Source organism: Otolemur garnettii, unplaced genomic scaffold (assembly GCF_000181295.1).
Source record: "Otolemur garnettii isolate 467f Iridium unplaced genomic scaffold, OtoGar3 scaffold00016, whole genome shotgun sequence".
Taxonomy (NCBI): domain Eukaryota; kingdom Metazoa; phylum Chordata; class Mammalia; order Primates; family Galagidae; genus Otolemur; species Otolemur garnettii.
In genome coordinates, this window is record NW_003852411.1 from 4,098,298 (window position 1) to 4,123,680 (window position 25,383).

The window sequence follows — 25,383 nt, forward strand, 5'->3', positions numbered from 1 at the left end:
AAAAAAAAAAAAAAATAGCTGGGCACAAGTGAAACATTCAATAAATGGTTCTGGGAGACCTGGATAATCACATGTAAAAGACTAAAATTGGATCTGCATCATTTACCACTCACTTAAATTAATTCAAGATGGAGGAAAGATTTAAATCTAAGGAATGAAACAATACAAATCCTTAAAGAAAGAGTGGGGAAAACACTTTAGGATATTAGCCTGCAGAAAGATTTTATGAAGACTTCTATGACAACTGCAACAACAACAAAAATTAATAAACAAATGGGACTTAATTGAACTGAATAGCTTCTGTACAGGTAAGGAGACAATAACCAGATAACATAGACAACCTTCACAATGGGAAAGGATATTTGCATATTATGAATGAGACAAAAGCTTGATAAGTAGGATCTACAGAGAACTCAAATTAATCAACAAATAAAGAGCCAACAGTCCCTTACCTCAACTGGGCAAAAGATATGAATAGAACCTTCTCTGAACAAGACAGACAAGTGGCTAACAAACGTATGAAAAAATGCTCATCATCTCTAATCATCACAGAAATACAAATCAAAACCTCCCTGACATATCACCTAACCCCAGTGAGACTAGCCCATATCACAGTCTCAAAGCTGCAGATGGTGGCGTGGATGTGGAGAGAAGGCAACACTTTTACACTGCTGGTGGGACTGGAAGCTAAAGCATGGCGAATCCTCAAAGAACTCAAGCTAGACCTCCCATTTGATCCTGCAATTGCATTACTGGGCATCTACTCAGGAGAAAAAAATCCTTTTACCATAAGGACACTTGCATCAGACAGTTTATTGCAGCTCAATTTGCAATTGCCAAAATGTGGAAAGAACCTAAACGCCCACCAATATAGGAACAGATTAACAAGTTGTGGTATATGTATACCTTGGAATACAATTCAGCCATTAAGAGAGATGTAGACTTTACATCTTTTGTATTAACCTGTATTGAGCTGGCACTCATTCTTCTTATGAAATCATCACAAGAATGGAGAGCCAAGAATCCAATGTACTCAATTCTAATTTAAAGATAGTAGATGATCTAATAAATGGTTGGGAGATAGAGGAATGAGGGGACAGGGAGAGGGGAGGAGGGAGGAGGATATGGGTTCACAGTGTATGGTACACCTCTTGGGGGCAGGGCACAATTATAAGAGGAATTTTACTTAAAAAATGCAATCAGTGCAACCTAAATCTTTGTAACCTCAATCTAAAAAAAATCTATATATGCCTAGTCTCACAGAAATAATAGCATTTACTAGCACTCAGATTTCAAACTTACTTAATACCAGTTTTAAATACTAAGTGTATTATTCTAACCTTACAATATTCGTTGGTTATCTTAACAATTTTGAAGACATCACTGTAAAATACATACAAATATACTTTTAAATATGTATTTAATGTTTTTAAATTATACTAAAGTTCATATCATAAATATCTATATACATTATAATATAATTTTATTTTATTTTAAAACACCTCATATCTCCTGAAGCATGTCTGGGAAAAGAAGGCAAAAGTCCCGTAGAATTATCAGTCCCTTCAAAAGGCCAGGCTATAAAGATAATGGTGACATAAAAATCAGAGGTGTCTTGGAAAGTTTAGTGTGCTCAAATTTACTACCAGCAATTCCAAAGCAGAAATCCAACTTCTCTTCCTGAGTTATGAGCAGAGAGCTAAAAATATACCTGCTAGATAAAGAACAAATGTTGTCTAAAGCTAACTATAAAGGCTTTTCATAATACTGTAGCCTATTGGTTTAAAACTCTGAACTTATGCTTCCAGGGGCTATGAAAGAGGATTACCTAGCGGACAATGGGAAATCCATTCTTATTTATACTCCACAAAGAAAATTTATTCTTACATTAAAAGGAATTTTAAATGATACTCCCATCACCAGAGGAAGCTGACTCTGGCAATAACAGATCTAGAGTTCTCAGTTTAGATGGGTGAGTTAAGAAGAGAACCACAGCGCCAAGTGGTGCTTACATTAACAACGACAGCAAGCAGAAAGTGTTCTCCAGGAAACCAAATAATAAAGACATTGAGGAGATAAAGAAAATCTGTAGTCAAAAGGGCCTCAAGTTGAAGTGAAATGATGTTTCCCCTTTCTTCATAGTTTACTGTTAAGAGAATAAGTTCTGCCAGCTGGGGTTCAAATTCAGGCTCTGACACTGTTGGCTGTTTTAGCTCTGTTTCCAAATGGAATAAAAAAAAATGCGCTCCCAAAGGTTTTAACTGAAATGAGTTTAAAGAAAGGGCTATTACAGACATGTAGGCAAAGTTTATCACAAAAGATGGAAAGGCACCTGGGGATGGATGAGCCACACTGGGACGCAGTTAACACCATAAGCCCAAGGAAAGAATAGAGGGCCCACTGTTAGATGTTATCAGCACTGAGTGAAGGATGATGTGGACAAGGAACCACCCACGAGTTGTGCTTGTTGAAAAATACAGGCACTGCCAGACTGATAGGCAAGCAGGAGACTCTGGGGGAATATAGAGCCCTTCCCATGTCCCCTATATCCACGTCTCCTGCCAGTCTTCATCTGTCACAGCAAATTGAAAGCCAAATTCATGATGCTGTCAGTGGAGATTTGCTCATGGAGTGGAGAGAACAATAATGGATCTTGATGGGAAATTCCTTGTTGGATGATAGGTAGGGAGCAGGGAAGACGTACAAGGTTCTCTCTGTTTTAAAGAATATGTGTACTTTCTTTAAGGGGGATCATGGACTTGAATTTAAGCTTACTCAGAAGTCAATAATTTTCTTGTTTTCCTTGTATCTTCTCCAGGACAAAGCAGATGAAGATTACTTTTGTATTAATCCTTCACGCCTGAGTTTCTCCAATGAATTTTTTTTCTGATAATTGTATCAAGTATAGACTTGCAAAATAGGACTTTCCCTTAGTTTTTCAACACAATTTGATTTCATTTAAATTTATAAAATTATATCTTCATTAAAAAATTCTTCATTTTTAATATTTTGCCTCTTACATAGTTTTTAAAAAGGATTTGCATATTGCTTGATATAAATTCCAGGTGAGTGTTCTAGAAGAAAGAGAAAACAAAGATTTGTGTTAAGTCTGTGAGTCTGGAATAAGCCAGAGTACTAAGAAATATATAGTTAAGGTATCTGAAGAAATCAGGCTTAGCTGATGCCTTGTCCTAGTCTAGGTATAGGAATTCATGAGCTTTCATGGGACATTACCTGGCTCTATAGTTTTACTGCAGATACTTGATTTCATTGGTGTTCACCTAGCATCTACTGTGTTTGGTTAAGAAAATGGCCCAATTCTGGTAAAAAGCTAAATTGTCTCTGTCTCTCATTTATTGGCTCAAAATAATGCAGGAAGATATCATAGCTTACTTAATCATCTCTTCTGCCCAATTTGAGTGCATTGTGTTCATAGAACACACTTTTCTCCTCATTATTCTGTATTAATGAATCTTTACTTGATTTCCTGGAAAGAGAACTGCCTGTATTATGATTACATCTGGTCTCTTATTTGGGAGAATTTTGAAAGTCTACAGAGAACAATAGGGTTTTTCCAAAATAAGCAAAATGTATCTTCTTAAACCTAATGCTCTGGTATATCTTTTCCTACTTTTTGTGAATAGTCTTTATGACTTGTGCCAGAGATAAAAACAAAAATATAAATGATGAGACTATTTCTTCTTGCTCTTATGAGAAAAATTATTCTGTTTATATTAGAAACTTTTCTGCATTAGCTTGGAAACATTTATATTAGTTTTAATAGTTTAAAGGATGATTTTCTGCTCTGGCTTCTACCCCAGGAGTGTTGTACCTACTTTTATAAAGAAAGAGAGACAATCTTGAAGTTCATGACTTTTTCAAACAAAATTAAAGAGCTAAGCTTACTGAACAAGCAGCATGCTCATTTGGTGTAAAACTAATTGAATATAAATAAGTATCCATGTAGAGTAGTTAACTAATTGAGGACAGCCTTGATCTGGCTAAGAGAATAATGGACAACTCTCTTAAAAGAGAAGGGGAGAATACTTTCTCCCTCACAATGTGATTGGTAGTTCACAGAAAAAGTTTGAAAAGTTCTATGACGTTTCAGTTGTGGTACAGAAATATTTAAATCCATAAGACTCAGAAATAGAGTTCATACTTAGAACTAGGTTTAATAAGAGCATCAGAAAATACAGCCCCCCAATACCATGCTTGAACAAGAGTTACAGGGGTAAGTAAAATATCTATGCTAAACAGAAGGTGCATGTATAGGAATCTGGAGGATGTGATACAGCATAGCTCGAACCTAGCCTAACTCCTAACTAGAAAAATTCAGTTCCCCACAGTCAAGGTCTAGCAGAAAGAAAGGTATGTCAATTTCTTTGCACAAACACTATTTGCTTCAACTTCTGCACAACACAAGATATGTAACATTCAATGAATAAATAAAAGGCGTGCAAAAGAAAGGAAAACACATTTAAAAAGAAAGTGATAATCAGAACCAGACAGATGTTAGAAATGACAGGCTATGCAACATAATTGACAAATGTGTTAAAGGGTCTAATGGGGAGGTTAATAACACTCAAGATCAGATGGAAAAATCCAGCAGGCATTATTAACCTCTATATAAAATAATCAAATAAAAATTATCAAAACGAATCATAGTAATGAAGTTTCAGAGTGCCTCACGGGCATATTAATGGACTTGACAAACCCAGAACAAACAACAAAAAAAACTATTACTGAACTTGAGGAAAGGTTGATGGAAATTCATAGGTAAAAACACCATGAAAAGAAAAAGGAAAAAAGGAAGAAGGAAAGAAGGCAGGAAGGGAGGACGGAACTTACAATAAAGAATTATCTTTATTATACAAAAGAGAAGTCTGGCCTTTGACCTTGTCTTCTGGGAGTTAATCTCTAAACTTTTGGGATGTCCAGTCTAATAAGATTCTTTATCTAGGCTTTTAAGGTTACTAGATAGTCAGGAGTTAGCCAAACCAGAGAGACCAAAAATGTTCTTTCTTTCCTTCTTTATTCTATTTTGAGACAGGGTCTCACTATGTAGCCCTCTGAAGAATTCCATGGCATCATAGCTCACAGCAACTTCAAACTCTTGGGCTGAAGCAATTCTCTTGCCTCAGCCTCCTGAGTAGCTGGAACTACAGGTGCCTGCCACAGTGCCCGGCTATTTTTAGAGACCAAGTCTTGCTCTGGCTCAGGCTGGATTCCATTCTGTGAGCTGAGGCAATCCACCTGCCTCAGCTTCTTAGAGTGCTGGGATTGTAGGCCTGAGCCACCACACCTGGCCCTCAAAATATAATTTACAGTGATCAGTCTTTTTGATAACTATGGAGTATTCCATGGTGTAAATGTGATTTTTTTTTTACTTCCTCATCAATTGACCTAAGTTGGTGGGCACTTAAGTTAGTTCCATATCTTTGCAATTGTGAATTATGCTATAATGAACATTTGGGCATGGGTATCTTTTGTTATGAATTCTTTTTGAAGAGGTAGACCCCAAGTAGAAGGATTCCTGGATCAAAAGATAGATCTACTTTTAGTCTTTGAGAAATCTACATTCTGTTTTCCATAGAGGTTGGAATAATTTACATTCACTTCAACAATGTGAATGTTTATAGTATTCCATTTTCATTGCATCCATGCCAATATCTATTGTTTTTATTTGTTTGTTTACTTTTATTAATGATCATTCTGACAGGTGTAAGATGGTTTCTCATTGTGACTTTAATTTGTGCTTCCCTGATAATTAGTGTCATTGAGCATTTTAACTTTTTTGGGCACTTGTATATCTTAATTTGGAAAATGGCTGCCCATAGTTTTTGTCCAGTTTTTAATGGATTTTTTTCTTGCTGATTTCTTTGTGTTCCACATAGATTCTAGATATTAGTCCTTTATCAGAAATATAGCTCATGAATATTTTCATCCATTCAGTAGAATGTCTATGTATTCTGTCAATTATTTCCTTTTCTGTAAAGAAGCTTTTTAGTTTAATACAGTCTCACTTAAGGCAGTATCTGTGGTTCTGTGAGTAGGGCACTGGCCCCATATACTGAGGGTGGTGGGTTCAAACCCAACCCCGGCCAACTGCAACAAAAAATAGCCAGGTGTAGTGGCAGGTGGATGTAGTCCCAACTACTCAAGAGGATGAGGCAAGAGAATCAGCTAAGCCCAAGAGCTAGAGGTTGCTGTGAGCTGTGACACCATAGCACTCTATTGAGGGTGTCACAGTGGGACTCTGTCTCTAGAAATAAAAAATTAAAAAATAAATATAGTCCCATTTATTTTTGTTCTTGTTGCATTTGATTTAGGGGATCTTAGCCACAATTTTTTTTACCTGGCTCAAAGTTGACGATAGTCTTGCTTAGATTTTATTCTAATGTTTATATGCCATTTATACCACTTAATGATCACAGGTATTCATTTATGAAAGAATGAGTGCACATGGAAATAATCAACAATAACTATAGAATAAGTAAAAATATTTGCAAGTATAAATCTGACAAAGGCTAAAAACCAGACTTTCTGAAGAATTAAAACAAATCAGCAAGTAAAAAAGAAAATAACTCAATTACATAGTGGGCAAAGACATGAGCAGAGTTTTTTCAAAGAAAGGTAGACAAATGGTCAACAGACATATAAAAAATGCTGAATATCACTAATTATATAATCCATCTTGAATTAATTTTTGTTTATGGTGAAAGACTTTTTTCATTCTTTTACATATGGCTATCCAATTTTCATACAACCATTTATTGAGTAGGGTGTCCTTTTCCCAGTGCATATTTTTGTCTATTTTGTTTAATATTAGTTGGTTATAGGTATTTAGCTTTATTTCTTCATTCTCTTTTTCATTTGCATCTAGTTTTATACTGGTATCATGCTGTTTTGGTTACTATTACCTTGTAGTGTAATTTGAAGCTAGGTAATATGATGCTTCCAGATTTGGTCTCTTTGTTTTATGCTTGGGATTACCTTGGCAATTGTTTTTATTCTTTATGATTTTAAGATAATTCTAATTCTGTGAAAATTGATGTTTTTAATAAGAATTTATTTAATAAGAATTTAATAAGAATTAGACAAAGTCTGTAGATTACTTTAGATGGTATGTACATTTTAACACTGATTCTTCTAATCCATGAACATGGTATGTATTTCAATTTGTTTGTGTCATCAACCATTTTTTCATCAGCATTTTGTAATTCTCCTTAAAAAAATCTTTCAACTCCTTGGTTAAGTATATTCATTGTATTTTTTTTTTCACCTATTGTGAATGGTAGTGAGTTAGTTATTTTATTTTTACCTCAGCTGTTATTATTGTATAGAAATACTACTTATTTTTTGTACATTAATTTTTTTAACCTGAGACTTTACTGGATTCATTTATCATTTTTCAAAGTCTTTTGGAACAGTATTGTGCATTTTACCAATACCATATCATATTTTTGGTGATCGGAGATAGTTTTAATTTCTCTTCTCCAATTTTGATGCCCTTTATATCTTCCTTTTGCTTGATTCTTTAAGATTTCCACTATTACGTTAAATTAAAGTGGTGAAAATGAGCATCCTTTACTTGTTACAGTTCTTAGAAGGAATGCTTTCATCTTTACCCCATTTGGTTGATACTGACTGTTGGTTTGACATATATAATTTTGTTGTTTTAAGGTATGTCTCTTCTATGCCTAGTTTGTTAATGATTTATGAATGAGTGCTGGATTTTATCAGATATTCCCTCTGCATGTGAGATGATCACATGGTTTTTGTTTTTAGTTCTGTTTTTGTATGGATCACAATTATTGACTTGGATATGTTGAACCATCCTTGCATTCCTGAGATGAAACAACTTGGGTGTAATTATTTTTTGGTGTCCCATTGGTTTTGATTTGCTAAAATTTTGTTCAAATTTTATTTTTTTGTCATCTATGTTCATGACAGGCACTGATCTATAGTTTTCTTTTTATTATGCCCTCTCCTGGCTTTGCTATCAGTGGAATACTGGCTTTATGTAATGAGTTCAGGAGGTTTTCCTCTTTCTCAATGTCATAGTATAGTTTTCATACAAAATATACTTAATTGAGAAGATGAAATATCTCTATAAGGACAACTATGAAACACTGGTGAAAGAAATCATTGATGACATAAATAAATGAAAAACTATTCCACGGTGATAGATTAGATGAACCAATATTGTTAAAATGTTACTACTGCCCAAAGCAATTTAAATATTCAATGTACTTCAAAATACCAATGTCCCTTTTCACATAATTAAAAATAAATCCTAACTTTCATATGGAATTGAAAAAGAATATAAAAAGCCAGAGCATTCCTAAGCCACAAGAACAAAGCTGGAAGCATTGCATCACCTGACTTCAGATATACTATTAGGCCATATTTACCAAAACAGCATATTACTAGTATAAAAGTAGACACATAGATCAATGGGATGCGATAGAGAACTCAGGAGTAAAACCAAACATTTATAACTAAGTAATTTTGAACAAAGCAAGCAAAAATATACACTGGAGAAAAAAGGTATTTTTAAAGAAAGAAAATAGTTTGTAAGTCAGTTCTTGCTGTCTTTGCAAAATACAGAGTAATACAAAGTAAATACAAAGTAAAAACAGGATGAAATATTTCCATGATGACTGTAAAGTATTACTGTAGAAAGTGTGCTTAAAATAAAAAGAATAAGAAGAAAAAAAAAGAGGTTTTAAGCAGGCAGTTTAGTTCTTGTGAACAGCTGTTCACCACACCAATATCAACCATCTGACTTTTACAGTCTTTCTTTTTTTTTCCATATTTCTTTTCAGTGTTGTCAAGCTTAATACAGTGGTTTTTTCCCCTGGCACTCAGGTTAGACTTCTATTGTGAACAATGAAAAGGCTATTTCTAGAAGAGGAAATAAACGGGAAATGTTATCTATGGGCCAAAAATGTGAATTTCATTTTCTGTATCTGGCAAAAATAAAGGAAAACAGATAAGAATCTATGCATATAAGTATTTCTTTCTCTTCCCTGATTGCTACCATGTATACATTACCTCTATTCAAATAATTACTCACACCAGCTCCTGAATATATGAATGGACATATTGTGTGATTTTAAGTATAAGGAAGTCAAGATGAGAAGACAGAAATATATAAATTTTCCAACTAGATGTATGGAATAAAAGAAATGAATTTAATGAAGACTTCAAATACTTTCCTTGAACTGTAAGGTCTTTTGAGTTTATAAGAAAATAGTTTCAGGTGATAGATAGAGAAATCAATGAACTAAAAATAGTGGATAAGACAACAATACTGGTAAAGGCAGAGTTATATAGAAATAAATCCAATAAGAAAAAATAAGGTCTCAATTATGAAAAACTTGAAAAAAGTAAACAAATTCAAAATAAAAGTAGAGGAAGTATATAAGAACTTAGACAAAATTAATGGATATATAAAATTATAATTTCATATTACATAATGTGGTAAATCATAGAATGTCTATGGAAAGACATTGTTTTTGTCACATAGCACTTTATTCAGGGAAGGATTAAAATTCATAATGATGTTAATCTATAAATAAAAATATAATACTGAAAAGAAGAACATATAAGAAAATTAAAAGAAAAAATTATACTGTAATACTAAATTGTTAGGAAAAAGCAAGAAATTATTTCATGACTAAGTAAATGGAAATTGACATTAATAAAAGACATTCCTTGATTATGACTGCCAAGGAAACTTTGGAAACAATGGCAGAAACACCATATTTTTCCCATTGTTCTTAAAATGTGAAATCAATAGGACTGAGTACATTGGATACATTTTCTTCCATTCTTGAGATACTTTTCTAAGAAGAACATTTTCCAACTCCATCCATGTAAACATGAAGGAGGTAAAGTCTCCATCTTTCTTTAGGGTTGTATAATATTCCATGGTGTCCATATACCACAATTTTTGGATCCATTCATGGGTCAATGGGCACTTGGGCTTCTTCCATGACCTAGAAATTATGAATTGGGCTGCAATAAACTGAATCTTTCTAAAAGTAGAATATAAACTTCTTAACACAATAACTGAGAAAATGACATGAAAGCTATGTTAAACAGTTTGATGAAAATATTTCAAATTGTATATGAAAACACCACACTGTACCCCATGATTGCATTAATGTACACATCTATGATTTAATTAAAAAATTGTGGAATCAATCATCTGCTTATGGAGGGATTTTCCAGTATTTACTTTGGGTTACTCTTTCTATGCCTTCCATTGTTTTTACTCCTCCCAGCTCAGAAATGGTTGGTGGAAGTAAATAAAATTTCATTTTATGGTGCCTGAAGATTACATAATTTGGCAGATTCTTTTTAACAAGTAGGACATTGATTTAAGAATAAATTATTAAAATACTAAGAAAAAGGTACAGTAAAAGTAACCTTATAAATGCTAATAAATACTACAAGCATTAAAAATTCCAGTAAAACTGTTATATCAGCTTTACTATTGTTGGTATATATAAAGGCTACAGATTTGTGAGTATTGATTTTGGGACCTGAGATACTGTTGTATTCTTTGATCACTTCTAAGAGTTTTCTATTTGAATCCCCGGGGTTTTCCACATACACAACCATATCATTTGTGAAGAGTGAAAGTTTGATCTCCTCTGACCCAATATGGATACCCTTGATCACCTTTTCTTGCCTGATTGCAAGGGCTAAGACTTTCATTACAATGTTAAAAAGCAGTGAAGACAATGGGTAACCTTGCCTGGTTCCTGATCTGAGTAGAAATGATTTCAATTTAACTCCATTCATTACAATATTGGCTATGGGTTTGCTGTAGATGGCCTCTATCAATTTAAGAAATGTCACTTCTATACCTATTTTCTTAAGTATTCTGATCATAAAAGGATGCAGGATATTAAAATAAATTTTAATAAAAAATTTTTTTCTGCATCATTTGAGAGAATCATATGGTCTTTGTTTTTTAATTTGTTTATGTGGTGTGTTATGTTTATAGATTTACATACGTTGAATCAGCCTTGAGACCCTGGGATAAAACCAACTTGGTCATGGTGTATGATTTGTTTGATGTATTGCTGGATTCTGTTTGCTAGGATCTTTTTGAATATTTTTGCATCTATATAAATTAAAGATATTGGTCTATAATTTTCTTTTCTTGCTGGGTCTTTTCCTGTTTGGGGATCAGGGTGATATTTGCTTCATAGAATGTTTTGGGAAGTATTTCTTCATTTTCTATGCTTTGGAAAAGGTAATGTAATATAGGTACTAATTCCTCTTTAAAGGTTTTGTAGAATTCTGATGTGAAGCTGTCTGATCCTGGACTTTTGTTTTTTAGGAGATTTTGTATAGTTGATTCTATTTCAGTACTTGATATAGGTCTGTTCAACATTTCTAATTCTTTCTGAGTGAGTCTAGCAAGGTGACATGCTTCCAAGTATTGGTCAATAAATTTCAGATTTCTGAGAATAATGATTTTTGCAGTATTCATTAAGAATTTTTTGAATTTCTGAGTTGTCTGTTGTGATTTCACCTTTATCATTTCTGATTAATTAAATTAGGGATTTTAATTTTCTATTTCTGGTTAGGTTAACCAAGAGTTTATCAATTTTGTTAAACTTTTCAAAAAACAAATTTTGGATTCATTGATCTTTTGAATAATTCTTTTGTTTTCCATTTCATTTAACTGAGCTCTAATTTGGGTTATTTCTTTTCTTCTGCTGGGTTTGGGGTTGGAATGATCTTCCTTTTCCAGTCGCTTGAGATGTTCCATTAAGTTGTTGACTTCTTCTCTTTCTGTTCTCTTAAGAAAGGCTTGCAGCACTATAAATTTCCCTCTTAGGACTGCCTTGGCAGTATCTCAGAGGTTCTGTGAAAGGAGATGAAATATTTGGGAGTTTACCTAACAAAGGGTGTGAAAGATCTCTATAAAGAGTACTATGAAACTATGAGAAATGAAATAGGTGAAGATGTTAACAAATGGAAAAACATACCATGCTCATGGCTGGGAAGAATCAACATTGTTAAAATGTCCATACTACCAAAAGCAATATAAAATTTTAACGCAATCCCATTAAAGCTCCACTGTCATCCTTTAAAGATCTGGAAAAAATAATAGTTTGTTTTATAGGGAATCAAAAAAAAAAAAACCTCAAATAGCCAAGACATTACTCAGAAATATAAACAAATCAGAATGAAATCACACTACCAGACCTCAGACTATACTATGAATCAATAGTGATCAAAACAGTATGGTACTGGCACAAAAACAGAGAGGTAGATGTATAGAACAGAATAGAGAACCAAGACATGAACCCAACTACTTACCATTATTTGATCTTTGATAAGCCAATCAAAAACATTCAGTGGGGAAAAGACTATTTAACAAATGATGCTAGGTAAACTGGCTGGTGACCTGTAGAAGACTGAAATTCAACCCACACCTTTCACCATTAACAAAGATAGACTCTCACTGGATTAAAGATTTAAACTTAAGACATGAAACTATAAAATTACTAGAAGAAAGTGCAGGGAAGACTCTTGAAGAAATAGGCCTGGGAGAATATTCTATGAAGAGGACACCCCAGGCAATTGAAGCAACACCAAAAATACATTACTGGGATCTGATCACACTAAAAAGTTCTGCACAGTCAAGAACACAGTAAGTAAAGCAAGCAGCCCTCAGAATGGGAGAAGATATTTGCGGGTTATGTCATTGACAAAGGTTTAATAACTAGAATTCACAGAGAACACAAATGTATTAGTAAGAAAAGAACAAGTGATCCCATTTCAGTGTGGGCAAGGAATTTGAATAGAAACTTCTCTGAGGAAGACAGGCGCATGGCCTACATACACATAAAAAATGTTAATAATCTTTAAACATTAGAGAAATGCAAATAAAAACCACTTTGAGATATCTTCTAACTCCAGTAAGATTAGCCCACATCACAAAATCCCAAAACCATAGCTGAGATGTTGGCATGGATGTAGAGAATAGGGAAAACTTCTGCATTGCTGGTGGGAATGCCAACTAATATGTTCCTTTTGTAAAAAAGTTTGGACATCACTTGGGGATGTAAAAATACACCTGCCATTCAATCCTACAATTCCTCTACTCTGTATATATCCAGAAAGCCAAAAATCACTTTATGACAAAGATATTTGTACCACAATGTTTATTGCAGCCCAATTCATAATTGCTAAGTCATAGAAGAAGCCAAGTGCCCATCAACCCATGAATGGATTAATAAACTGTGGTATATTTACACATGGAATATTATGCAGCTTTAAAAAAGATGGAGACTTTACCTCTTTTATGTTTACAGAGATGGAACTGGAATATATTCTTCTTAGCTAACTATCTCAAGAATGGAAGAAAAAGTATCCAATGTACTCAGTCCTGCTATAAAACCAATTTATAGCTTTCATATTAAAGCTATAACCCAACTATAGCCCAAGAAGAATGGGAAAGAGGAGAGGGAGGGGAGGGGAGGGGGGAGGTTGGGTGGAGGCAGGGTAATTGGTGGGACCACACCTATAGCGCATTTTACAAGGGTACATCTTAAACATACTAAGTGTAGAATATAAATGTCTTAACACAATAACTAAGAAAATGCATTGAAGGCTTTGTTAACCAGCTTGATGAAAGTAAATCAAATTGCATATAAAACCAGCACATTGTATCCCACAATTGCTTTAATATACATAGCTATGATTTCATAAAAGAAAAATTCCCACCTTCCTTATCTGTTAATAAAATTTAAACTAAAAAAAAAACAGAATTAGTAATAAAATAAAATTAAACATCAAATTAAAAAAATTCCAGTAAAACAGCATAATAAATTTTAATCAAATGCCTGACAAGCTTGTATGATACATCCCTACTTTGTACAAACTTGGTACAAATTGCTTAAGCACTTTCATTATATGATGATGATTTTATAGAGAAAAAACAGGAAGTCAATCTATTATCTCTTTCTGCTATATATGTATTATAGATCAAGATTTATTTTTAACAAATTTATATTTTTAATAGTTCAGGAAAGTTTCATTGAGCATAACACCATTGTAGACATAATATCTAAAATTTAAGGCTACTGTTATGTTAATTTTCAGATAAGATCAGGCCCATTTGGTGTGTTTGGCTGTAGACTACTGTCAATTTTCAAACCCAAAAATGTGTATGAAATTTCTATCTCATGCAAGCTGTTTAAGACATCCTAATATTTTTTTGTAGTACTGCTCTAGATTTGTGTACTGAAACAAAAAATGTTCTGATAAATTACATTTTACATGATTCCTGTATTAGCCCAATTAGCCATCTGCTCTGAGAAACAGATGCTATGGTGGGATCAAATGCAAAAAAATATTATTATCAAAATTCATTTAAGAGAAATAGGAAGAGAGCCTGTATTAGACAATGAGCAAATCTCACAAGTTAAGATACAGGAAAGAAGGGGAAAGGATAGATATAAACTTCTTAGATTGTCTTGTAGTTGTAATAAAAGTTATGCAAGGTTGTGAGGGCATCATCAAGACAAATTTCCTTGTTGGAGGAGTCCTGCGCCTGTCAATAAGGTACCTACCTTAACACCTCTACATACCTCTGTCACTGGCTTGGAGCAGCCCAGGAAGCTAGGCCTCAGCTCAAATAGAAAGAAGGGCAGCAGATAAGTCCTTAAATCAATCAGCCCCTGCCTAATATCGGGGATCTGAAAGTCATGTCTCATGGCTGCCACAATTCCAATGAGAAAAAAAAAAAGGAAACAGAAAACAATTAAATAGTTCATTTCAATTTTTCTTTATCCTCCATTATCTTTACAATAAAAGAATTTCTTTCTTTCTTTTTTTTTTTTGAGACAGAGCCTCAAGCTGTCCCCCTGGGTAGAGTACTGTGGCATCACAGCTCACAGCAACCTCCAACTCCTGGGCTCAAGCAAGTGTCCTGCCTCAGCCTCCCAAGTAGCTGGGACCACAGGCACCCGCCACAACGCCTGGCTATTTTTTTGGTTGCAGCCGTCAGTGTGGTTTGGCAGCAGGGATGGATTCAAACCTTAGATGTATGTGGCTGGCACCTTAGCCAATTGAGCCATAGGCGCCAAGCCGTAATAAAAGAATTTCTATGTTTTTAATGCATCAATAGGAACCAAATCATGACTCATATAAATATTTCCAAAAGCTAATTCAACTTCTAGCTGCTACTAAGACATGTAGCAACTTAAATAGTTACATATGCAAACCGCTTATGGAACCTATACAACCTATACAACCTATACAAAAACCCATACAAAATATACATATTCCTCTAATACAAACTGAATGTGAACGTCATGCTCTATTGACAGTTTGCCCAAAAAGTCCCAAGACAAATCTAATGTGGCAATGGGAAATAAGTGGAAAGCAATAATTGCTTGAAATTTCTTACCTTTGTTAATTTTGCAAAAACTTGTGACTACATGAACACATTTCTAGGGCCCTTCACAAGGTCTTGTTTTGCGGCCCAGTGTGAGGAGGGAGAGTTGACCGGAGTGGAATGGTCGGAAATGAAGAAACAAAGCCAGGAAAGACAGAGAGACCAAGAAAGATGGGAGACAAGAGAACGGATGGCTTTAGGAGAACAGACGCAGCTGATGACTGCAACCAGCACTGGAACTGTGGAAACAGCTTTATTTATAGTGTCTTAACAAGGTTGCATAAATCTTAACACATGAAGTAGAGATCAACCTTAAAGAGGAAAAACTGTGTACTTGCCAATAATAAGGAAAGTATACATGTGTGACTTTTGGCAGTTGAAAATAATGTTGTTAAAGAGAAGTGGTTGGAGGTCGCTCTCTAAGCATTTCCCAGGCTATGGAGGCCCTGCCACCCACAGCCTGCTGCGCTGTCTTGAAGCGAGAACGTGCAAATTAGGAGGGCTGGAGATTAAGCTTTAGCAGATTCATAGGTAATCTGCCCCAGGAGCATGTTAACCATTCACCTGAATTCTCTTAATATTAATTTTGAGAGGGACTAAAATGTGACATGTAGGTACCCAGAAAAGAGCAAAGAAATTGTTAGGTGATTCCCACTGGGAGAATGAATGACTAGAATCTTCATCTCTTTGTCTCCTGCTTAACGGAAAGAAACTGAATCTGATGTAATAGTTTGAGAAGTGTTAGAAAAAGAAAAGAATAAACAAGAGAGCCAATGTGATTACTAGGGGAAGTAAAAGAATAATGGGTCATAATTGTGTTTATGTGCATTTATGTACATACGTGTATGTGCATATTTATGTACAGTGGATCAAGAGTTGTGTCAAAGTTTTCCAAGATAAAATAAGATCATAATCTTTTAAATGATATGCCTTCAAGCAATGACATTGAAATAGTCATATTTGAATCCCTTCCCAAAAATACTTTTAGTGGGTATCTTTATTACTTGAGATATTTGGACATCATCTACTATTATATTTTACCTATGAAATATTGAAGAAGTAGAAAAGCTATGAATAGGCCAGAAGTCAAAGAAAAAGAAACTAATTGCAAAGGAAAATGGATGCCTTTTAATGAATAATAATATTTTATGTTTCCATAAATATTTGAAGATGATCATTAAGCAAAACCTGTGAGGACGATAAAAATTACCTTGGAAAAATTTTGATAAATAGATAAGTTTGATAAATTAGTGGAATTATATTAAAATGAAATTCAGTAATAGACTAAATCAAACTCTCCCTTCACACACACTGATGTCCACTATTTCTTCTCTTTCAACTGGACACAAATTCATCTTGAGCTCAGAACAACTTACTTGATATAAGGATTGTCAGTTGCTGCAGCGCTTTGCTTTAGGAGAATCTAGAGTAAATCCTCAATATTAACCTTTAGAGACGGTATAAAATCAACTTCCTGTAAAAGTTTAAATAAAAACTCTCATAGAGAAATAAAACAGTTGACCACATAAGACCTCTTTAACCCCAGGATAGTTTGTGCTACAGTAAGGAAAGACCAGAGAATTCTGAATGCAAAATCAGCAGCTTCCTTTATAGGAGATGATTTCATAAATAAAGTTTAAAGTTCAGAAACAAGATGCAGATGTAAAAGGAAACATCTAACAAAATAAAAAATTATTTTAAATCTTTTTAAAAGATAGAAAATCTTTGTATCAGGTATAGCATGACTCATCTGGAAACTTGCTGTATGACTGTTAATTAATGATGAGATATGCTAAATGGATGGTTATTGTCTCCAAACAATAATGACTTATGTTAAGATAGCTGTTTTTCTGAAAATATTAGAAAGCTTTTAATAGCTTTAGCCTATTTAATTTTGTAACCTGCGTGAACATTGGTTATATAACCTAAGGTTTTTATTTCCATATAGTCTTATTCTAGGTCCAAACAGCTGGATAAGATGAAATATATATGCTACACTGAGTGCTTTTTTTATTTATTTTATTCTAATAATAATATTTAAAATACCCACTAATGTATTAAAAATCATAATGGAAGAGAAAATCATAATGGAAAAGAATGAAGAATTATATATTGTCAAACTTAGTGACTGAAATTTTGATGGATTAACGTACCCCTGCAATATACCAAATGATGAAAATGCTAAAGTATTAAAACAGAATTATCAATTTATAGAAATATGTTGGTAATAATAATTACCAACATTTTGATAATTGATAAAATTATCAAATATCCAACAAAATGAAAATTAACAAAATGAAAATAAGAAAATAATCAAAATGATATTATCAAATATTATCAACATTTGATAATAAGCAAGCATTTCGGATTCCAATCCGGTAAAGTCTCATATATTTGTATATATATTTGTTTCATGCTTTTTCAGAGCAACTAAATGCCTTGATTTAATTATAATAATGCAAGGTTGAGAGACTTTACAATGAGTTTTCCATATAAAAATTATGACAATAGACAGATAGCATTAGGTATACTGGTGGATGTTGATGCACATGAAAATACAGATGTGCATCTGTATTTAAGTCATTAAATATAAAATGCTCTATTATAAATGAAACATTTAATTCATTATATTTCAAACAAGAAGCAGTATAATTAACCAATGTATACACTTAAACTGTCAATGCAGTTTTTCCATCTTAATGGAAGCTTGTCAGCAGTGAAGAAGCTTGGAGAATGAGTAGAGATGATATCACAAAAAGCATTTTCCACAGCTTGTTGAGAATGGGGTATTTTGCAAGAAGTGATCAAAAGTCTGAGAAGTAATACTCAGTTGGTCCAAGGTCAGGTGAATATGGTGGATGACAGGGAGTTCCCAAATCCAGCCTCTATAGTTTTAGCAGCATTCTTTAGGCAACATATGCTCAAGTGTTTTCTTGTGGATGGACTGGACTGTCTCTGTTCACTAATCTCAGCTTCTTAATCTCAAGATTCTCGTCATTTCATCCAATAGGTTGCAGGAGACATCTGTTGTAATCAAATGACCAGGTTTCATGTAGCTATAGTGGATAATACCAACATTGGACAACCAAAGATATATGGGTACCACTAGCTTTTTTTAAATGAATATTCAAATTTGGACTGTGTTTTCATAATTCATCTATATCCAATCATTGTGCCAAAAGCCTGTGATCATTAAAATGGATCCATTTTTCGTCATATGTAACAATACAGTTCTGTTCACCTTTATGTTTTGACAGCAAATAAAGACAAGTTTCAAGATGATTTCTCTTCTTTTCTGATGCTTGTTTAATTCATGTGGACCCATCTATACAACTTCTTTACCTTGCCAATTTGTTTCAAATGGTTCAATATTGTTGGAATAGGAATTTCAAACCTTGCTGCTATTCAAATGTAGGTTGAGATGCATTCACTTTCACTACAGCTTTCAGTTCATCATTATCCACCTTACTTTCAGGTTACCCCCATGGCTCACATTCAAGATTAGTATCACCATAATGGAGCTTCCCAAACCATCGACATGCAGTAAGCTCATTAGCCCCATTCTTACTAAACACTTTGTTAATATTTCAAGCTGTCTGTGTGGCACTTGTGCCATGACAGAACTCATGTTCGAAAATAGCACAAATTATTGACTCATCCCTGGCTTTACAAAAATTTCTCTAAAAATTTGAAAAATAATCACAAGCCAAACTGTGTTCTTGAAAGAATGAGGATATATCTTCCCAATAAAAATAAAACATGAAGTGTCAAAGTGAAATGTCAAAGATATCAGCTTTCAAACTTAATACTTGAGGAAATCAAATACTTCATATTTAATAATCTAAGAGGTGCATATATGCACATGTAGAAGTTGTAAATAGATTCAAGATTAATTTAAATAATGTCAGCCAACTTCACTTAATATAATTCAAATGTTAAGGCATTTATTCATGCAGACACTTACACATGGAGACAAAACACATTCCCTTATTTCAAGATTGAAAAGTCTCAAACTATATAGGCTTCATCAGCATGAATATAGCTGATGAAAGGAATGATGACCTTCTTGGACTTAGAAATTACTTGTTTTAGGCATAATGTGAACTCGTTTCCACATTATTAGTAGGGAAGTATAGTAGGACTTTAATTTGAGTCTCAAAACATCAACTAAACAAGCAAAATTGAATAACAGATCCCATGCGTTACACTATAATCATCATTCTTACGAATGTCTCTCTTAGCTCCTATCCATTACACACACACCATACACAGAGAAACACACGCCAGCTGCAGCTCCTCCGACAGCACTCACCAGATTCAGGGATGGCTTTCTTTTTATTAGCTAACCTATTTTATCTATGAAGGAAGATTGGCAATACTAGAATATATGGTATTTTTCTGGTAAATCATTCTACACGGTACAAACTCATTAACTTTTTCCTTGTAATTTTACACCATTGCATATTTACTTTCTAAACAACGAAAGCTAGTGCTGTATATGCTCTTTCCTAATGTGGATGGAAAAGAAATAAAACTATATTCTGCAAGGAAAGTTCCCAAAACACAAACTAGAAAACTAGTTTTACCTTTTCTGAGCTGAACCAAGGTTATATAACCACAAGAGAATTTAATGCATGTGTTCTACAATAGAGAATTAATCAATAATATCGCTTTGGCAAAGAAGGGCTTAGAAGAGTAATCTGCTCAGCAAAGACCAGAATATTCTGTTCTAACTGAAAGAAATGTCCACAAAATAAAACACATTGCTATGAATGGTTTTAGGTCAAACATATAACTCTTTCAATAGATGCAAGAATAGTTACAAAGTCTTGAGTACAGAAACTGAAATTTATATCTGAGTTTGACTTTGGTATTGACTTTACGAAAAATGAATTTAAAAAGCCATAATAAAAGAGCTTACTGGTATTTTATATCTAAAACCCAGAATATTGTCTATTCCAAAAGTTTGAGCCTAACACAGATGTTTATTTAGTGAGCTCACTTGATTGATGGCATGTATGCTATCTGTTTTAATAACTTAATAATAGCCATTAAAGTAACTAAGTAACAGAGTGCCAGATAGCTATAGTGCTCTATTGTTGTAGAGTAACTAAATTCTCCTAAAAATGATGGAGGTATACAAAAACTTAGACGCGTGTCTGACAAATCTGCAAATGCTAATATTAGCATAAATCTAAATTCAACTCTTATTTTCCATATAGTTTCATATCTATAATTAAATATAATTGTTCATTAATCCCTTAAAAGAGTGTCAGGGACATTTCAGACATTCAATAAATGTTAACTATGATTGATGTTATCATCATTTCAGGTCGGAAATGTATCTATCCTTGAATTTTCTTACATTCAATATATTTTTCTTTTTATTTATTTTATTTCTTTTTTTGAGACAAAATCTCACTATGTCACCCTTGGTAGAGTACTGTGGTGTCACAGCTCATAGCAACCTTAAACTCTTGGCCTTAAGCATGTCTCTTGCCTCAGCCTCCCAAGCAACTGGGACTCAGGTGCCTGCCACCACGCTTGGCTATTTTTTGTTGGAGTTGCCATTGCTGTTTAGCTGTCCCAGGGAGGGTTCAAACCTGCCACCTTTGGTGTATGTGGCTGGCACCCTCACCACTCTGCTATGGGGACTGAGCCTCAATATATTTTTACACAAAACTGTTTTGTGAAGTAAATCATTGTTTTAATCTACAATGGTTAAAGTTTATTTATTTAAGTCACAATATGTCATTCATAGGTCATTTGTTTATGTATTCTTCCCACGTGCTATTCTATCCTTTTATTTAATTTTTTTTGATTGTTTGCTTTGTAAAAGGCTCTTTCTCTAAGGTTAAGAGAGTATAAAGAGAAATATGACTTTTTAGTTTTCATCAAATAATTTACAGTCAGTCAGAATGTGGAAATATAGAAAGATAAGCAAAGATATCATTTTAAATTATTAGACATAATTTATTAGCATGCATTCTTTGATCAAATTTTGCTCAAAATAATAAACTACATATTCTTATTTCTTGTAATAGCAAGTGGTTTATCTTCAACACTCTCATTCTTTTTTGCCTTGCTAGCACAAATCCATATAATGGAAACAGACACAAAGATGGAAGTATTTCTCATTAGATACCTCATGTACCAGATGCTGTGCACAACTGTGCTATTTCCATTTTACAAAATGGCCACTAGAGTTTCTTTTACTTCGTATATCTTATGATACCAATTCCCATATAACGTATCTTTATTCTCATTAATTACCACCAATTTAGATTAGGTTGGCAAGAGGGTGAATAAAGTGAAAATTAGAACAGAATTGGAAACCATCATTTACTAATCAACTTTCTATTACTGGGCAGTTTTTAACAATAGTTTGCCGTTGATTGCATGGTGATTCTCATCACTTACCCCATGCTATACATTAGAGTGCCCTCTTGATGATGAAAGACATGTATGTCAGAAGTCTTTGTTTAATAACTAGTAATTGAACTTCATACATTAATTCTTCCCTATGTACTTATACCATAGAATCAATAGAATTTGATGAATTCTATCCAGAGAGTGAAATAGTTATAAACTATTCATGTCTAAAATTGAACTATCTTAAGTTATTCAAACCATTAGGCCATAAAATAAATTATTAGAAAAAGATAATGTACCTTTTTTTAAGAAAAATGAATGATATTTACAACAACTTCTGCTACTTTATGTACTTATGGCTTTGGAACCAATAGGAATATAAAGTATTGTTACTAAATATGCAACAATTTCTGGTGATGAATATTTATATTTTAGTTTACAGTTTTTAAAACTTAGATATGTCAAAAACTTTTAACATGTTTATGTACTATATGCCTAAAAATAGCATCTAAAAATTCTAATGTTTCCTGATAGAACATATTTTAGTTCAAAGTTAAATTAACTCAAGTATAACGACGTTGTGTTTCCTCAGATGTTATGTTCAAATTTTAATGAGAATATTTCTTGAGATAATACCTAAAACACAAGCACATATTAAAATAATGATTATATCTTTTAATTGGTTTTAGATTGCTGAATTTCATGTGGAGTTGGTACATTTAATTTATTACCTTTTTATTCAAAAAGCTATCTGAAAGCACATGTTTCAAATTTATGCAAAAATAACTTCTGAATGGAGAACCTTTCCCTATTCAATTCTATATCTTTCAACTCTGATAACTTTAATAAAATACAAGTATATATGAAAATTTCTGATGACTAGAAGGTAAATTTTGTATTATAAATTAGTGATTGGGCATTTGAGAGTCAAATTCAAAAGAAAAATCACAAATGTGATTGATATTTAATACTAATAAATATTAATGTTCATTTTTATGAAACAATTTGAGTGCGATTTTTATTTAGAAGCAGAAATAAATTTAAGATGGAGATGTTTTAATGCTGTCTTCATCAATTAGTTTTTTCTTTATTGCAGCAGAAAAGGGTGATTGTATGATATGGTACTTTATATTTTCTAATTATTAATCAAGACTTGCAGTTTCAGTATCCATGTGTATAAATTAAGCAATTTACATTTTTTGATAATCTGTACTTTGCACTCCAAGGTGGTTCTTAGCAGGTAATTCTTTTCTTAAAATATTTTTAAGATATTTCTGGCAGTATCTTTAATATCAGCTATTTAACTATATTAAGTATAATTTAAAATATTCCTATATATGATGTGCGTGCATATATATATACATATATATATTTCACAGATACAAGTTATTTATAAAAATTATACTTTATATGTAAAATTGGTTCTTATTTTAAAAGTTTGACGCATAAGTATTGATAATGCATATATTCTTTAAGTAATCCTACTATTGTATTCATTGTAAATATGAATTTAATATTTGAGAAGTTTTAATACCAATATTTTATTTTCATATTAGTTTTATTCACCATGCAGTGAAATAACCCTTCTTTCCCCTTGAATAATTTTAAAACCAAAATGCACAGGCAAAAGCAATGTTTATACTTATTGCCATTTCTTTTCACAGGAAATGAAATGCTCCATGAATTTAGCTGAAACAAAACTGTCGTTAGATAATTATACTAAATGAAAAAGTCTTAAAACATGAAGTAGTTCACCTTTATATCTGCAAATATTTTCTAAGCTCTGTGTAGACAGTAGTCACTAAAGAGTTAAGGTACAAATCAAGGGACCGGCTAGGAGGCTACAGCAGGACTTAGGTGAAAAATCACATGCTTTGAATCAATGTGAAGACAATGAAGAGACAAGAATAATTTGCTCCAAACATATTTTGAAAGTCAAAGAAAAATATTTTCTGACAGTTTAGGGGAAGAATTTGAGAGAAAAGAGATGCTTATGGTTTTAAAATTTTGGAGGTATGCAACTGGAGAGAAGAATCACACATAACAAAGAAGTCTCCAGATAGATCAGATATGGACAGTGAGATAAGAAGTTCAGTTTAGAAAGATTAACTTTGCAGACATCAGGTAGTTTAATAAATCAGTCTGAAGTTCAAGGAAGAGGTCTAACTAAGGAATATAAATTTAGAAGTATCACTATATCGATGACATGTAAAGCCATAGATTGGAAGTCATTCAAGAAAAGAAACTTAAGATAAAAGAGAACAAACACTACAAAAAGCCATTCAAAAGATCAGGGAGAAGAGATGAAACTAGGGAAAGAGATTGAAAACACCAACTCAAAAAGAGCTAGTGAAGTAGAGGAAAAAATGGAATTCTGGGAATCCAGTGATTAAATTCTTTCAAGGAGAGAGTGATATCAACAATGATGGATGGAGATTGAGCATTGACTACTGGATTGATCACAGTGGGAGTCTTTGTTGACCTTAATAAAACAATTGTGGTGGTCAAATGTGGTATTAGCTGAATAGGAATAGGTTTAAAAGAAAGTCAGAGTGAGAATGAGAATGAGAAAAAAAGAGAGGGTTATGCACAGCTTTTCTAAGGATAAGGTTAGACAACTAAGAGCACAGTGGCAGGGAATGTGAAGACAAGAAAATATGTTACCAATGGAACTAATTTAGTAGAAAGGAAAAATTAATTATGAGAACCAGAGAGAGTTAGAAGCAAAGTCTTCAGCTGAATGGTGACATGAAGGAGGTCTTCAAGAATTAAGGATTCTTGTGCATTTGTGAATGCAGAAAATACATGAATAGAGTTTGTATGGATTGAGAGGTGTTCTCCCCCACGTGATATTTCTACAGTCTAGTCACAAGAGCCTTTAAATGTTCTTTTATATGGAAAAAGGGTTTTTGCAGTTATAATTAGTTTAATGATCTTGAAAAGAGGATTTTTATCAATTATCCAGATGAGTCTTAAATCCAATTTACATGTGTCCTGATGAGAATGAGGCAGAAGAGGAGGTGATAATGTGATCCCGAGAGCAGAGACTGGAGTGATGTCTCCACGAACAGGAACTGCAAAGAAAAGATTGCACTCTAAGGCCTCGACATGAATCGTGGCCTTGTAGACACCTTGACTTTGGACTTTTAGCCTCAACAAGTATGATTGAATGCTCTTGCCACCTCACTTATGGTAATTTAGTACCGCAGGCAAAGGAAACTAATATAGAGAAACTCAAAAATATTATGAGTTAATTTAGAGTTAAGGTTCACTTGAGTAGATAGTTACAATACAATCAGCCTATGTCATTTTTCAGTGTTCAGTTGCATGGGTAAAGGCACAGGAAAAAACTGAGTAGTTGACTAAAACAGGGTCTTATTCCATTCTGAGCAATTCAGCAAAACAAAGAAAAAGAAGGAGGAGGAAATCAAAATACATGCAAGGTACTGATAACAGTGATTGATCCTGGAATGTATTTTATTGTATTTGTCTAATCAGAAAAGAGAGGATATGATGAAAATGATAGATAGTCATAACTGTGCGGAGACAGATTGCAAAAAAAAAATTGTCATAGT